Source organism: Myodes glareolus, chromosome 1 (genome assembly GCF_982192425.1).
Source record: "Myodes glareolus chromosome 1, mMyoGla1.1, whole genome shotgun sequence".
Classification (NCBI taxonomy): domain Eukaryota; kingdom Metazoa; phylum Chordata; class Mammalia; order Rodentia; family Cricetidae; genus Myodes; species Myodes glareolus.
This window is the reverse complement of record NC_142026.1, coordinates 108865295-108880229: the sequence shown is the minus strand read 5'-3', so window position 1 is coordinate 108880229 and position 14935 is coordinate 108865295. Positions and strand designations below refer to the sequence as shown.

Sequence of the window (14935 nt, the reverse complement as noted above, 5' to 3'; positions counted from 1 at the left end):
CCTACACCCATTAGAGAGATCCAAGGGCCAGGAAAAGAACAAGAACCTGCCCGACACAGACACTTCCACGCTTGCGCTACATATGCATGAACTCAGATTTAAAAGAAAAGAAGCTAAAAGTAGTGCCTTGTTCTTTTTATTTCATTTCATAATTTTTAAATGCTAAGAGCAGCATCTTCTTTTTTTTCTGCTTCGTGTTTTTATAGAACGCAGAACCAAAATGGAAGCATTTACACTCGATCTCTCTTTTGCATGTAATAAATTAGATTTGACCAGATTTCCTTTCTCTCACAGAAGTCATGCCTCCAGGCTTATCTCGATAACCATTTGTAGGCAGCCTCCCCATCAACAGATTGAGCAGCGAAGCTGCATCCACCAAGTAAGCCCATACCACCAACAGGTTGAATTATTTAGATTACTTAACACCCAGAACATGATTAGCCATGCAGACCTTCCAATTCACTCACTATCCAGAAGTCAATGGTGAAACGGATGGGGGAAAGACTCAGGTGATTTTGCAGGCTAAGCAACCTTATTTCAAACATTCTAGAAACAGAAACTAAATACAATATAAAGGTATGGTCCCACTTAGCAGGAGTGGGGGGTGGGAGGGGACGCGGTCAAATCTGAACAACTCATTACCCCCTAAATCAGCGCATGTGATGACAAGTGTCTAAGCCACTCTAAAGACTTGTCTGATGTAAACCACTCACATAGCAGGTATGTGTGGCCACTGCAACACTGAACCCCCGAAGAAGGCAAAGGGCCCCTCCCTTCCCGCACCATACACCCGGCCTTCTGATCAGACTTTAGCACCGGTAGTCGAAGCACTGTTGCGGAAATATTTCCAACCCAGGTTGTGTTTGCATTTTTACTCTAGGATACCACACTACTGTCCACTAGCACCACCTCGTTCACTTGCCCTCCCCCTGTGTGTGCACGCACAAGTGTGTGTGTGTGTGTGTGTGTGTGGTGTCCCTTAAGTTTCTTTTTTTTACAGTCCTGGCTGTTGAGTGAATTTCATAATCTTTTCAGTCTGTATCAGTAAACTTACGTTCCACTTTTTCCTATGTTAAAGAGGATTGAAGCCAGAGTCTCGCAGATGCTAGACAAATGATCTACCACTGAGCCACAATCCCAGCCTCTCTCTGCTCTTCTTCAATATGTTACTAATACTGTGGGTCATTTCAAGGCAGAGGACCTTTTAGCATAACCCAATATCAATAATCTCAATTTTCAAATTAAAGATTAGGATAAAAAGATAAATACCTTCTTCCCATCAATCCTTCTTTATTGTTAAAACACATTAATCTGGAAATACGTTTTTCTTTTAATTCTAGAACTTGCTGTTTGAAAATCAGAAGTCTAAAGGTAACAAAACAGTCCTAGGCCTATGCTGTCATTTTCTTTGGCCCTTCCCCTTTCAAACAGTACGAAATGGATTTGGACAAGTTATCTCTAAGGATTGAGTTACTTTGAAAGTAAATAACAAGTGAAAGTAGGCGCACACAGCAGGAGGTACTCTGGGTTCAAGGCCAACCTCTGATACAGTTGGACTTAAAGCTGCCTTGGGCTACACAGTGAAACACTGTATCAAAACCAGAGGTAATAACACAGAATGTTGGAGACTAGTGGAAGTAGCAGGGAAGGCCCTGGCGCTCTCTATCCATCTCTAAATCAGCAGCATGGGCAACAGCACATTCAGAGATGTCCTGTGTACCTGTGACTTAATCTCCACCATACACTCGCAATCATGGTCTGTACACTACCATATGTGTACAGCTTATCTCTCTAGATTACGAACACACTGAGGCTAAAGACTGACGCTCTGCAGCTCAGTAGACATAACATTCATTGATTCAGTGCTACATGCTGATCACCTGACTACTCCCCAATACTGACCTAGTAAAACAGATGCTCCACAAACAAGCAGAATGAACACAAAACATTTATGGTACATATGGGACAGAAGGATATTAGAGAAGGCATTTACCATATTACCTATAACGTGCACACAATCCTTTTAACTTCCACCAAAGCTCCTAACTCCAAACTACTTTTTCCCCATTTAATTACATGTATTTCTCTCCCACAGTGTATGTGCATGCATGTGTGAATGAGTGCACGCACGTGTCTCTGCACTCACCTAGAAGCACACATGCTGTGGAACTCCTATGGAGATCAGAGGATAAACTCCTGGAGTTAGTTCTCCTTGACTGGATCAGACTCAGACCACCTCACTCTGCAGCAGGGGCCTTTACCCGTTATCCATCTCCATGGTCCCAAATCCACTTCTCTTTCCAACATCACCCAACTTCAGCCAAGGTCCTCGGACATGTTCTTTTCCTTCCTCCAAACTACCTGATTCCTAATGGGGTTCCTCAACCCCATATCAAGCTCAACTCTCCATCAGGGTGATGTGTTCCTGGTACCCGCCTTTCTCCACCTGTTGCATAACAGCCATGAACAATCACTGACTCTCATCCACACGCATTACTGAGAAAATTTCACACCGCGAGAAGACAACCCCTGAGAATATCTCCACTGGATAATGAAGACTTTACAAATCATCCATCTACCTACCTACCTAATTGCCTATCTATCTATAAAGATATATATATATATATATATATATATATATATATATAAAGACTGTACAAAAAATATCACTTCCACAGATCCCTTCAACTTCAAGACATCATATACCAATGATGAACATTGAACGTGTTACACATGTGAACACGTAAGTATTTTAAATACAGTATCCTGGGATTCTAAGGCAGATGAGTCCATCCAACGGTAGCAAACAGGAAGAGTCATAGGGCAGATCTTCACCAGCTCACCTTGTGAGCACACTGGTCAAAGAAAAGGCATCACTTTGACCAGAGGGACAACTGAGGTGTTCCTCAGCCCTGGTTAGAAAGTGACTTACTCATGTCTGGAGACTAATTAAAATGGGATACATACTGTCTCGTGTATAACATCATTTTACATCACCAGTTAGCACCCAAGTTCACTGACTTCTCTAACACCTAGAGCATGTGTTCTCTTCATGGCCCAATGTGCACTCGCCACACTGTGACCACACACACTAGAACAGCCGCAGCAGCAGCTGCAATTGGCGGAGTTCTCAGTGATCTCTCCTCCTGGGCTAAAGAGCCTGCGAGCTCCAAGGGAACAAACCCTAGCCTCTCAGATTTCAACACTGTTAAAACTCAGTAGCAACTGGTTCAGAAACCAAAAACACTGCTTGAGAGAAGACTCCATGGCCTATCTGTCACACACCACATAAAGCAATTTCTCTTACAATGGCCCTATCCCGACCTATCGACCATAAACCATGGCTAGCTTACCTATGACAACACATGGTTCCTAAAAATAAAATACCACGGGCTGGAGAGATGGTTCAGTGGTGAAGAGTATTGGCTGCTCTTCCAGAGGACTCGGGTTCTGTTCTCAGCACCCACATGGTGGTTCACAACCACCTGTAACTCCAGGGGATTCCAAAATGTCTTCTGATCTCCCTAGGCACAAGTAGTACACAGACTTGCATGAAGGCAAAGCGCCAATAGGCATAACATTAAAACAACAACAACAAAAACACGGAGTTTACTCGAGAACTACCTCTCTCTCATTTACTCCAGGATTAAATAAATGGACAAGTACATAGTCTCTCCTTCACTACTGAGTGTTTAGACACTCAGGATATTGATTGGATAGTCTATAAAAAGGAGACGAAATAAAACGAATAGAACCGAAACATACCAGGGTTTGCTGTGTCAGGTTCGATATCATGAGGATGAAGGCATAACAGTACTTCTCTCTCTCTCTCTCTCTCTCTCTCTCTCTCTCTCTCTCTCTCCATCCAGATTTTAGAGAGTTAGCAATAATGAGTGAGACAGCATATCAAGGACGTCCGAAAACACGGGTGGGCGGAGTCTTATTTGAAATGTTCCTTCAAAGCAGTCATTCTCAGGAATAAATCCCTGCCCTCCCCAGTGACTCCCGTTACTACCTCCCCGGTCACCTATTCTCACCCTTTTTTCCAGACAAAACCACGCGATGCCACCAAGATGTTAATGACAGTAAACAGATTTCCATCTCACAGCGATCCGTACTTCACCCTACCCTCCCCACCAGCAGGCATTATTTTTAAACATCTCTTTCCTTTAGCCCTTCCATTCATTTGGGACCAAGTTCAGGCCTTGTAGCCAGCAGCATGATAGAGTGCTGTTCCTCCGTTCAACAACCAACATAATTTTTCATGAGAAATAAAGGCACCGGAGCTGGAGAATTGGCTCAGCAGTTAAGAGCACTTGTTGCTCTTGCAGACGACCCAAGTGGACCCAAAGCACCCACTTTCAGTTCTAGAGGATCCAACATCTTCTTCTGACTTTGGGGTTCACCAAGCACAAACGTGGTACGCAGACATACGTGCAGGCAAAGCATACATACATATAAAGTAATAAATAAAAAATAAGTAAATCTGTTTTGTGTTTGCTTGTTTTGGTTGATTGGTTTTTTTGTTTCTTTGTTTGGTTTTTTGTTTGTTTGTTTGTTTTTATTCTGTGTTTGAGTCAGGGCTTCTCTGTGTAGCCCTGATTGTCCTGGAACTAGCCCTGTAGACCAGGCTGGCCTCAAACTCACAGAGATTCACCTGTCTCTGCCTCCTGAGTGCTTGGATGAAAGGTGTGCACCACCACTTCACGGCATAAACAAATAAATCTAAAGAAAAAAATATAAATAATAAGGAAAGACAGACAGACCAAGCCAGGCATAATGGCACATGACTTAGATCCTCACTCTCCTGAGACAAATGTGGAAGGATCTCTGTGAGCTCCAAGTCAGTCTGGTCTACACAGAGAGAGTCAGAGCAACAAATCCAAGACGCTGTCTCAAAAAACAAAAACAAGAAAGAAAGGAAAGTGATATAAAAGAAAGATGCTGCTAAAACCTTTTTACAGGTACATACACTATCGTAGTAAAAAGCCAGGGACCGAATCGAATCACTGGCTCCACACTAAACAGTCTGACTTTTGTTTGTCACAAAGCCTGCTGACAGTGACAGGGTCAAATGACCACCACACACTTGAACACCTCTTTACAGGTCTCGAAACTTCCTTCCTTTGTGTGTGTGTGTGTGTGTGTGTGTGTGTGTGTGTGTGTGTGTGAGAGAGAGAGAGAGAGAGAGAGAGAGAGAGAGAGAAAGAGAACAATGTTGACATTCCCATTTTCCAGGGGGGAAAATCCAGGGTGAAGGAGGCCCAGTAATTCATACAAGATGATATATTGGATTGCAGAGTTCAGCTTTCTGATTCCATTGTAGCTTGCTATCCACAGCCACAGTGGCTCTTCAAAACAATACTAATAAGCATTGTCTTCAGCTCAGCACACAGGTACTGCACTGACCACTCCAGCAAGCTGGGGTCTCCTCTCCCTGGAATCGTGCGCGTGTTTGCACAGCCTGGTGACTCTTCCTGTCCACTGTCTCTGCTGGATCACCCACATATGCCCGAGGACTAGATCTATGAATCTACTAACTGCACTAATTAAGTCAGTGCACAGCAGAAAATGACAATAAACCACTGTTTACAATCACTTTTATTCTGGCCACTATTCAGTTTCACTGGTAAGCCATACCGGACCCACAGAGGATAATTAACTCTGCTTGTAAAAAGAAGGTTCGGGCCAGTGAGATGGCTCAGTGGGTAAAGGCATCTGTCACTCAGACCTGACAACCTGAGTTCAATCCCCAGAACCCATATAAAGATGGAAAGGAATAACCCCAATGATGTCCTGACTGCCACACATGTAATATTACGCTCGCGCGCGCGCACACACACACACACACACACAAAGAGAAAGGAATACTAAGAATAATTAAATAAAATTTAAAAGGAAAGTTAACTTCCATGTCCTTTTGCTTCTGCCAAACAGGAATTAGCAAGCTATTTTTTTAAAGTTTTATTTATTATGCATACAATGCCCTACTTGCAAGTATGCTTGCACACCAGAAGAGGGCACCAGATCTCGTTACAGATGGCTGTGAGCCACCATGTGGTTGCTGGGAATTGAACTCAGGACCCCTGGAAGAGCAGCCAAGATTCTTAAGCTCTGAGTCATCTCTCCAGCCCAATTAGCAAATTCTTTAGAACTCGAGACAGAGGAGGCAGGAAAGTCAGTGGGAAAGGAGAAAGAAAAATTAAAGACTAGAAATCAGATATTCTAGTCTGTGGTTCCCCCCATCAAATGGTTCAGATTCTAAAGGTAGGTCCTGGATTATTTATTGGGGGTTAAGCCAGCAGCCTCCAAGATAAGCAAAGAGATCTTACTAGGCAGAATCTAAACAAAACTATATATCCCCATAGAAATGTTTTTAAAAACTCACAAGTCTATGCTATACCCCTAAGACATGGTATCTGGCAGTAGTAAGGCCTTCCTGGATTTAATCCATAGGAGACACTTAAATGTTAATTACACGTTAATTAATTAACTCCCCCTACACTGCCATAAATTTTAGCTACAAAGTTGTAGCTCAGACTCCAAAGACATTTAAAGTTCCCGGTTCTTTCCTACTATTGTATATTTATTTATTCTTATTTTTTTCCTATTGTATATTTATTAAGGTAGTCATTCACACCACTTTGTTCTGGTTTTCTCACTTTCTTAATTCAAAAGGAAGAAATTGCTTTCAGTAGAAAAGAGGGCACTGCAATGTTAAGAATCCAACAACAGCCTGGCCTTAGTGGCACGGGCCTTTAATACTCAGGCTGAAGTAGGCCGATCTCTGTGACAGGCCAGCCTGGTCAACAGGGAAGATTCCAGAACAGCCAGGACTACACAAAGAAACCCTGACTCGAAATGCACATTCCCACTCACGCCCCCCCCCCACCAAGAAGAAAATAATTCAGTAACACGGTGTTGGGGAGAGAGCTCACAAAAGTGACACCCACAAAAACATGAAGAGAAAGACTTGAATTCAGATCCTGAGCACTCCCACAAAAACACCCTCATCTGTATGTAACTTGAGCATTTAGGGAGGGTGGCAACCTAAGAAGCCCTGAAGCTCATTGGCTAGTCAATCTAGCCAATCAGTGAGCCAGATTCAGAGAAAGCCAGCGATCAGGTTTCAGGAAGAAAAAAAAGTTGGTGAGCAATACAGGAAGGCAAGGTACAGCTCCAGCTGATGTCTGGCCTCCCCACGCACCCACACCAAACACACGTACCCTAGCACAAATCTCATCTTTCCTCATTTTTCAAGGACTCTTGGTGTCTACTTGTTCACAGGTTCAAAGAACCTCCCACAAACTTAGGGGGTTTTTTCCTACTAAACCTGACACACACTCTCCTTGATTTGCAAATGCAGTGTTCAGCATTCCTAGTGTATAAGAAAAGAAATTGGTCGCAACACGTGACTCTTACCTCGAGGCGGTGGTGAAAGGCAGAACCGTCTGGCGGCCTTCACAACTGCTGTGCACCCCAAGACTTCTCCTAAGGATCTAGCACTGATTTTAAAAGAGGAAAAGAAAGAAAATAAAAAAATCAAAGCCCTCTCCTTAAGCCTTCACATCTATAATCTCCAATTCAAACTCCACATGCATAATTTCACACGACATCTCTCTGTGTATTAGAATAAAGTCAGCCAGTTCCACATGAGGCGAAATTAACTTGAATCATTCACATCATTCCCATATTCTAAATTCACACAAAATTCCTCATTGAAAACAAGAGTAGTGCTACCTAAGCACTAGGGACACTGAGGCAGGAAGATGTAAGTTCAACACCAGCCTGGGCTATATAGGTGAGCCCTGTCTCTCTCATTGTATGATGACAGGGGGCAGTTACAAGAGTGGTTTGACACAATCTTCATTTCTCTGGTTTTCACTTTTAAAATTCAAGATCCCTTTCAGTATACACACTGGGAAATAGGTATGCAACTCATTTAAATCATAAATTATACAAAGTATTCCCATAATAACTTTTTACTTGGTGAATCAAAATTCTTACAACGGGAATATTTATTTTATGAGTATATATGTAGGTTAGTGAATAACTTTTTAACCTGAAATTACATCGATCAGAGAACAAAATGACAGGCTCGTAGAAAAAACAAATTTAAAGTTTTTTTTTTCACTTTTTGCAGTTTTAAGCATGTTTTATTTTGATTTCTCCTTAACGTTCCAAATTAAACTACCTGTCAGGACTCCTTAGAGTGGGGGAAAACAGTGAATGAAAAAACAAATTTCTTTAATCTACTGTATGCCGATCTCAAATCTCAGAATAAAAGGATTTTTTAATGTAAGCAAGAAAGAGCGGAAATCACAGGGCCCGAAAACTCCCACTTCATTGTCCTCTGATTTACAAACTTTCTATTTCTGATCAGCACCGTTCCCACATCTAGCTGCTAACTCGGGTCCTCTAATTACTTCCACGTCTAAACGGACTGCGTAGCTACAAGTAAAGGCCAAACTTTGCTCTCTGCCTCGCGAATTTAAGACGACTGTAACCACTAGAGGTCCCCCTCGGCCAGTTTTGCAGGCTCGCTATTTTGCTACACTTGAAACTTTCCGGAGAAATGCTCTCTACTCGAGTCAGTGTTTTTCTAAAAACTTGCGCAAAAATCCACGCGACCGAGGTAGCCAGTACAAAGCCTCCAGGGCTCCCCACACCAATAAAGACATCACAACCAACCATCTACGAAAACCTAGATAAAAATTCAACACACACACACACAAACACACACACACGGGTTTTTATTTCTCGTCTCAGTTTCCTTTAACTTAGAACAATTTTTTAAAATCTATTTTTGTTCCTGGGTACTTTGGGTGATCTCAAATGCATGTTTCTGGCGGTGGCCCCGAGATGGCAAAGGAGCGGGCCAAGGGATGCAGAAGGCGGGGGGAAGGGCCTTGCAAACGGCGCCCGAGGAAGTTGCATAAGGAAAGAGACTCCGTTTTTCGGGTTCCCCCCCCACAAAAAAAAAAAAAGAAAAGAAAAAGAAAAAAAATCAACGGGGAAAGAGGAGGAAAAGGAAGCTGGGCGGTGGCTGCAGGACAGAGAAGGGAAACCAAAGCGACGTTTACCTTCGTGTCCCCGTGGAAGGGTGGGGCAAGAGCCCTGACCCACGCGACCCGGCAGTGCGACTCGATCTCCCACCCCGGCTATCACGGAGCGCGGACGGACAGACAGACACCTCTACCTCGCGCGGGCCGGGCGCGGAACAAGCCGCCCAGCCGGTCAACTTTCTCTCACGGTCGCGCGGTGGGCCGCGATCGCGGGGTTCGGATCCCAGACCCCCCCCCCTTTTTTTTTTGTCTTTTTGGGTTTTTTTTTTCCACCCTCAGGAGGCGATTAAAGTTTTCCCTCCGCCAGCGCGCCCCTCGGCCCGCCGCTCTCTCAAGTTTGCCTCCTCCGGTCGGCGGCTGGCGGGGCGCGCGGCGGATGCCTCGGCTCCTGCGCTTCCCGATCCCCACCCCCGCCGGCCTCTACTTCCCCCGCCCCGCCGCCACCGCCGCCGCCGCCACCGCCGCCCCGCTGGGCCCAGGACGCGAGCGGGGACCAGACAGCAGCCCATGAGCGCAGAAGGGCGGGCGGGCGCACGCACGCGGCGCGAGGCGGACCCGGCTCGCCGGCCTCGGCCACCGCGGGCGACCGTAAACAAGTTGCAGGCACCGCGGCCCCCCGCGGCAGCCCCGCCGCCGCCGCCTCGCCTCTCCCACACGCCCGCCCGCTCTCCCGCACCGGCGGCGCTGCACCGACAAGAACGCGGCCGCGACGGCGCGGGTGCCCGGCCCGCGCCCTGCTCCCCGCGGGGACGCCAATGCCGGGCCCGCGCCGCTGGCCGCGCTCCCTTAAAAAGCACTTTTCTCTCTCGGGCAGGGAAAAAAAAAATCCAGCGGAGGCTTTATTTCTTTTTTTTTTTTTCCGTGCAACTTTCCCAAAATGGCGGAAATTGGAGGCGATCTCTAGGAAATTCTCCCACAGTCGGCGGCGGCGGCGGCGGGCGGGGGAGGTGGCGAGCGGGGAGAGCACACGCAAACTCTCGGCCGCCGGCCCCGCCGCGGCTCGGGTGTGCGTGCGTGTGAGGGTGCGTGTGCGCGGTGCGAGTCGCGGAGGCCTCTCGGCGCGCGCTCACACTCAACACACACACACCGACACACACACACACACCGACACACACCACACACACACACACGGCCGCGCCGGCGAGACGCGCCTCTGCCACATTCAACCAGTCCGTTCTCCGCAGCCGAGCCGGGAAGCAAAGTGGCCCGGCCTCTTTTCCCACTGCCTCGGTCTCCCGTACTTGGACTTCTCGCGCTCGCTCGCTCGCTCGCTCGCTCTCCCGGTGCGCGCCCGGCACAAAGGCCACACGGGCGGATGGGGCCGCAGGGGCGGCGCGCCGGGGCTCGCGTCCTCCCGCCGCCGCCGCACCGAGTCGCCACCGCGATCGTCCCCCACGGTCCCCTCCCGAAGCCGGCGCCCCCTGCCCCGGGCCGACCGCACTCGGCGCCCCCCGGGGAGGCTGCGGCTCCGCCGCGGTGGCCCCCCCCCTACACACACACACACACACACACACCCAGCGCCGCCCCGGACACGCAGCCCCGCGGCGCCGCACTCCCCCCACCGCCGCCACCCCGCGCCCGGTGTCAAAAAAGCGACCAAAGTGACAAGCACGAGGGGGCGCGGGGGAGGGGGCCCACACGCATCCCGCCGCCTGCGCGCCGGCGACGGCCCGACGCGGCCGCCTCGGCCCGCTCCCTTCCGCACGGCCCCCCACACCCTTCCCCGTGTGCGCGCAAAAGGAGGAAAAAATACAAGTCTCTCCTCCCCCCATTTTTTCCTTTCTCTTTTCTCTCTCTTTTGTTCCTCTTTCGCACTCGCACTCACTACTTCAGAGTGAGATGCCCACAGACTCCCCCACCAGCCGCTTCCGAGTCACTTGCCCACTTTTTTTCCCCGGGATTAAGTTTTCTCCTCTTTCCCAGAGGCGCAGAGAAGTGGGGGAGAAACCCCTTCTCTCCTTCCCCTCCCCTGATCGCTTTCCCAAGACGAGGGTGCGCTTCCTTCCCTCTCTAGCTCTCGGAACTTTCATCCTCACCCAGAAAAAAAATCAATGAATGGCTTTGGCACGGGCCGAGCTGCGGATTAATTAGAGATTAGATCCGATCAGCCGCTTCTTACCCCCAAATTTTCTCTTTTTTTTTTCTCCGTCTCACGAGTAGTCCTGACAAATGGTCCAGGGCTGCGGGCGCAGTGCGCATGTGCGCGTAGAGTCAGGGCTGGGGAGAGGGGAAACTGCGCTGGTGCCGGTGCCGCCGCCGCCGCCGCCGCCGCCGGGGAGGCTCGCGCTGGCTTCCCTGTTACTGCTGCTGCGCCTTCGCCGCTGGAAAGCAGCAATTGAGCGGCTCGGCCGAGGCGGCCGCCCGCAGACACTGGTTCAGGTGCATCCCTTCGCGATCCTTGTCGCTGCTGCTTCCGAGCTGGGTCGGAGAACGGCCCGAACAAATGGGAAAGACTGCGAAGGTTATAGATTTCTTTGTCTGCTTTTGCACTTTACTTTTTTTCCTAAGGCAATTCTCAGAGCAGCGAATCCACCATGTGCTGACTAAATGTGTGCGTTCAGCCATTAAAGAGTGGGCCCTGGTCTCACCCCAATTGCTACCCAGGGGCTGAATACATGCCACAGGTCAAGAAAAATCAGAAATAAAGTTCTAAGCTTGCAACGGAGTTGAATTTGCCCTTTTCGAGACTGGGAGAATGCATAATCAAGTCTGAAACTTGCGCGTTCGTTCCGCATCCTAAATGAGATTTCTATTGACAGCTTCAGCGGGTTAGGCCTCGGTTCTAAGGGACGCTGGGAGTTCTACCTCAACTTAGAAATCCCTGGTAAAGTGCCTAGGCAATAAGACGGGACCGCCCGCTTCATGTACTCAGGCAAGATGGCTGAGCTCTCCTAAATAGCAAACCCTGCCTTTGTCAGCGCGTCAAATCTGGATCCAGCTAGTATTGTATTTCGATATTGACAGTTTTCTGCTTACGGACTGCAAGCTGGTTTTGAAGGAGTTTACGGTTCCCCTTTTCTACAAGGTTATGGTTATGGGGCAGACAAAACAATTGGAAGTCATTAAAGTTGCAATACATAGGTAGATGCCAACGGGAGAGTTTCCTGCGAGGGGAGAGGGGGGAAAAGCCATAACGCGTGATTTCAGAGACTGTGAGGCAAGCCTAGCACTTCTCTGAGGGGAAAGGGAAAGCAGTGGGGAAGTAAAGGAAAGCTCCGCCCCCAGCGTGTCCTGTTTGCTTTGCATCTAATGAAGGGTACAGGGGCCTTTCTCTGCTATTGTTACCCGAGGCCTAGAATTTAAATATATCACAGATGGAAATTCCATATTAAAAAGGCTGCCCCTAAAAAGTAAGATTATTCTCGATTGATTTTTTTTTCACTGAAGGAATGTTCCTTGAACTAGCTTCAGAAAATAAACTCTTAAATTCTTTCCTCAGGCCCGTGAAATTGCCCTAGCGAAACAGATCACCACCCATTTCTTCTGTTACTGTAGAGACCAGCACTCCAACTTCCAAATTGAGGTACAGGACTTGCCATGTGCTTTGGGGACACAGGTGCTAACTAACCCTGCAGAGTTTAAGTGGGTTTGTAAAAGAAACTTCATGTGTTGCGCACACCGTCGCTGGTTCGGGGTGTGCATCAGGGACTGTCTGGTTAGTGAGAGCTATTGATTACCTCAGACCACCACCTGAGGACTGATTTTACTCGTTAAGTTCAATCTGCTTCAAGGACAGCTTCATTAGCAGACAGGAATTTCAACTTCTCCCCTTTTCTTCCCAACTCTTGAATAACAAGTGGAATGGGCAAAGGCAGACTACAAGAGAAAGAAAGGCCAGGGGTTTTGTGGTAACCTAAGAACTTGCCCCCAGGAAAATCAAAATTAATTTACAATCCATCCATCTTAAAATTTAGGTGATATTTCTATTTCGTGTGTGTGTGTGTTCATAGGCATGTATTCAATGGTCGTTTTTCAACTAGGTTTTTGGGTTTAGTTTGGTTTGGTTTTGGTTTAAAGTCTTCTACTGCAACCCAGGCTGGCCTAGATTCACAGCAATTATTTAACTCAGTTTCCTAAGGACTGGAGTAGTAGATGTTTGCAGCCATGATCACCCACCCTTCCTCCAAGGTGCCTCAGATGAAAAGATGACCAAAAGTAACATTATATGCAACTTTGTTAAGCAATAAACCATGGTAGCAGGAACAATAGAGGTGTACCCTTAGCAATACGGAGAGATGTACATCCAGGATGTATGATGGCCCATTATCTTAGCAGAAGTCTATGAAGACCAATCAGAGAAGCCTATTACAGTCAAGGGTTTAGAGAGTATGCCTTATATGGAAACCTGCCCTGGTGAGGGTTGGCTAACAGAAATGGTGATGACTTGAAGTTGGATTTGATACATTGTATCTCTGCTCCCGAAAATCACTGTGGAAACTTTGTCTCAAGTTGTTGTAGCCCTACTTAGTGGAGATACTGAAGGTAATGAAGGCCTGTCAGCATAAGGACTTTAAAAACTATTCTCCCCCTACCCATCCCCACAAAACACCTGGAAAGACACCATCACAGACAAGCAGAAATGCCATGAGAACCTAGATGTCAATTTTATTCTTCATGTAAATTGGTACTATCATCAGTACATTGGACCACTTTTCCCCAGAAAAACAATATACTAATAGAAGCTTCTTTGCACTGCCTTCAACCCTCTCCTAATCAGTCACTGGCCAATTGGCAAATACTTTATGCTTCTGACCAGCATCGTCAATCTCCTCCTGCTCTACCTCTTGTTTATCTGACTCTGCCTCATCCCAGAACATGAAAATACCAAACTCATTTTTCAGATGTAGGCCTACCATTCCCCCTGATGTCCAAAACAAGGGGATTGCCTCAGTTCCTTATTTTTCTATGTGTTTTAAATAACAAATATCCACTCATACCCCCTACACACACATACAGTGTCCATTCCTAGATATGCTGAAGCCAAAGTAATTTTCTATGGAAAATGTTTTCACCAAATTATGGCACTCACTCTTCAATGACATCCTTGAGGCTTCTCAAAGAGCTTCCAAGTGGCAGTCATTCAAAACCTCTGCCTTTACCTTCTGTAACTGTCACTGCACAACCTTCAGGTTAGAAACTTTCACTTCCTGTCCCAAACTCTAAGCAGGTCCTGCCCTTTAGAACGCAGGCCTGCGATGGATGGCCTCCTCCATGATCCAGTGCCCTCACCCTCAGTTTAAAGATGCCCAAGAATGGATGAAGTCCAGGAGGGCTGTGTTCTGTCCCACTGGAACCACCCCCACTGGGACCCACTGAGCAGGCCCATGCACATTTTGGGGCCTCCATTCTCTCCTTAGTTTAACAGTGCAAACAAACTGACTGATTTCTGAGTCTCTTTAAAAACCCATGTGCCTCTGACCCTCCTATTGTGACAGGTGCTGGTCACATTTTAGTACGAATGATATAGAACCCAGGAAGTAATCTGAGTCAGGAGTGAGGGATCATCCACCTTCCAGGTAGCAGAACGTTGTCAACAGAGAGTTCGCTCCCTAGGCTTAAGCTTGTACTAATGGGTACTTAGAGGGCACGGATTCCATTTCCCTAAGGCCGGTTAGATTTGATCGGCTTTATAGTCGCCGTCTGCTTAACTCAGAACCTCCGGTGGCAATGTGTGTGATTGGCCATCAGTCTTATGGTAAAGATGACTATTTCTAGAAAAACTGTTTACGTAAACAATTACTAAAAATTGTGCATTTTACTGAATTGTCTTTTAAACAAGCATCGAGTGATCAGGTGATTGCTGTGTTTTGTTTGCCTAGGAAATTGTGTACTCCATGTTATTCCAAGGATGTAATTTTGGTTTCATCCAG

At 47.1% G+C, this 14935-nt stretch overlaps 1 protein-coding gene across 13 annotated transcripts in view; it reads right to left on the bottom strand.

The window, feature by feature from the left end:
- The window catches only part of L3mbtl3 (L3MBTL histone methyl-lysine binding protein 3), a 108732-nt gene extending 97398 nt beyond the window's left edge, over nt 1-11334 (bottom strand). For 6 of the 13 annotated variants that reach the window (XM_048425079.3, XM_048425085.3, XM_048425086.3 and 3 more), the window contains exons 1-2: nt 9084-9378; nt 7423-7505 (exon numbers count right to left, since the gene is read on the bottom strand). The gene's annotated coding sequence lies outside the window, so the exon portion shown is untranslated. Of the gene's footprint in view, nt 1-7422; nt 7506-9083; nt 9379-10306; nt 10360-11184 lie in introns of those variants that run through there. The other 7 variants (XM_048425090.3, XM_085689710.2, XM_048425080.3 and 4 more) reach the window with 6 other exon arrangements.
- Between the last annotated feature and the right edge of the window lie 3601 nt (nt 11335-14935).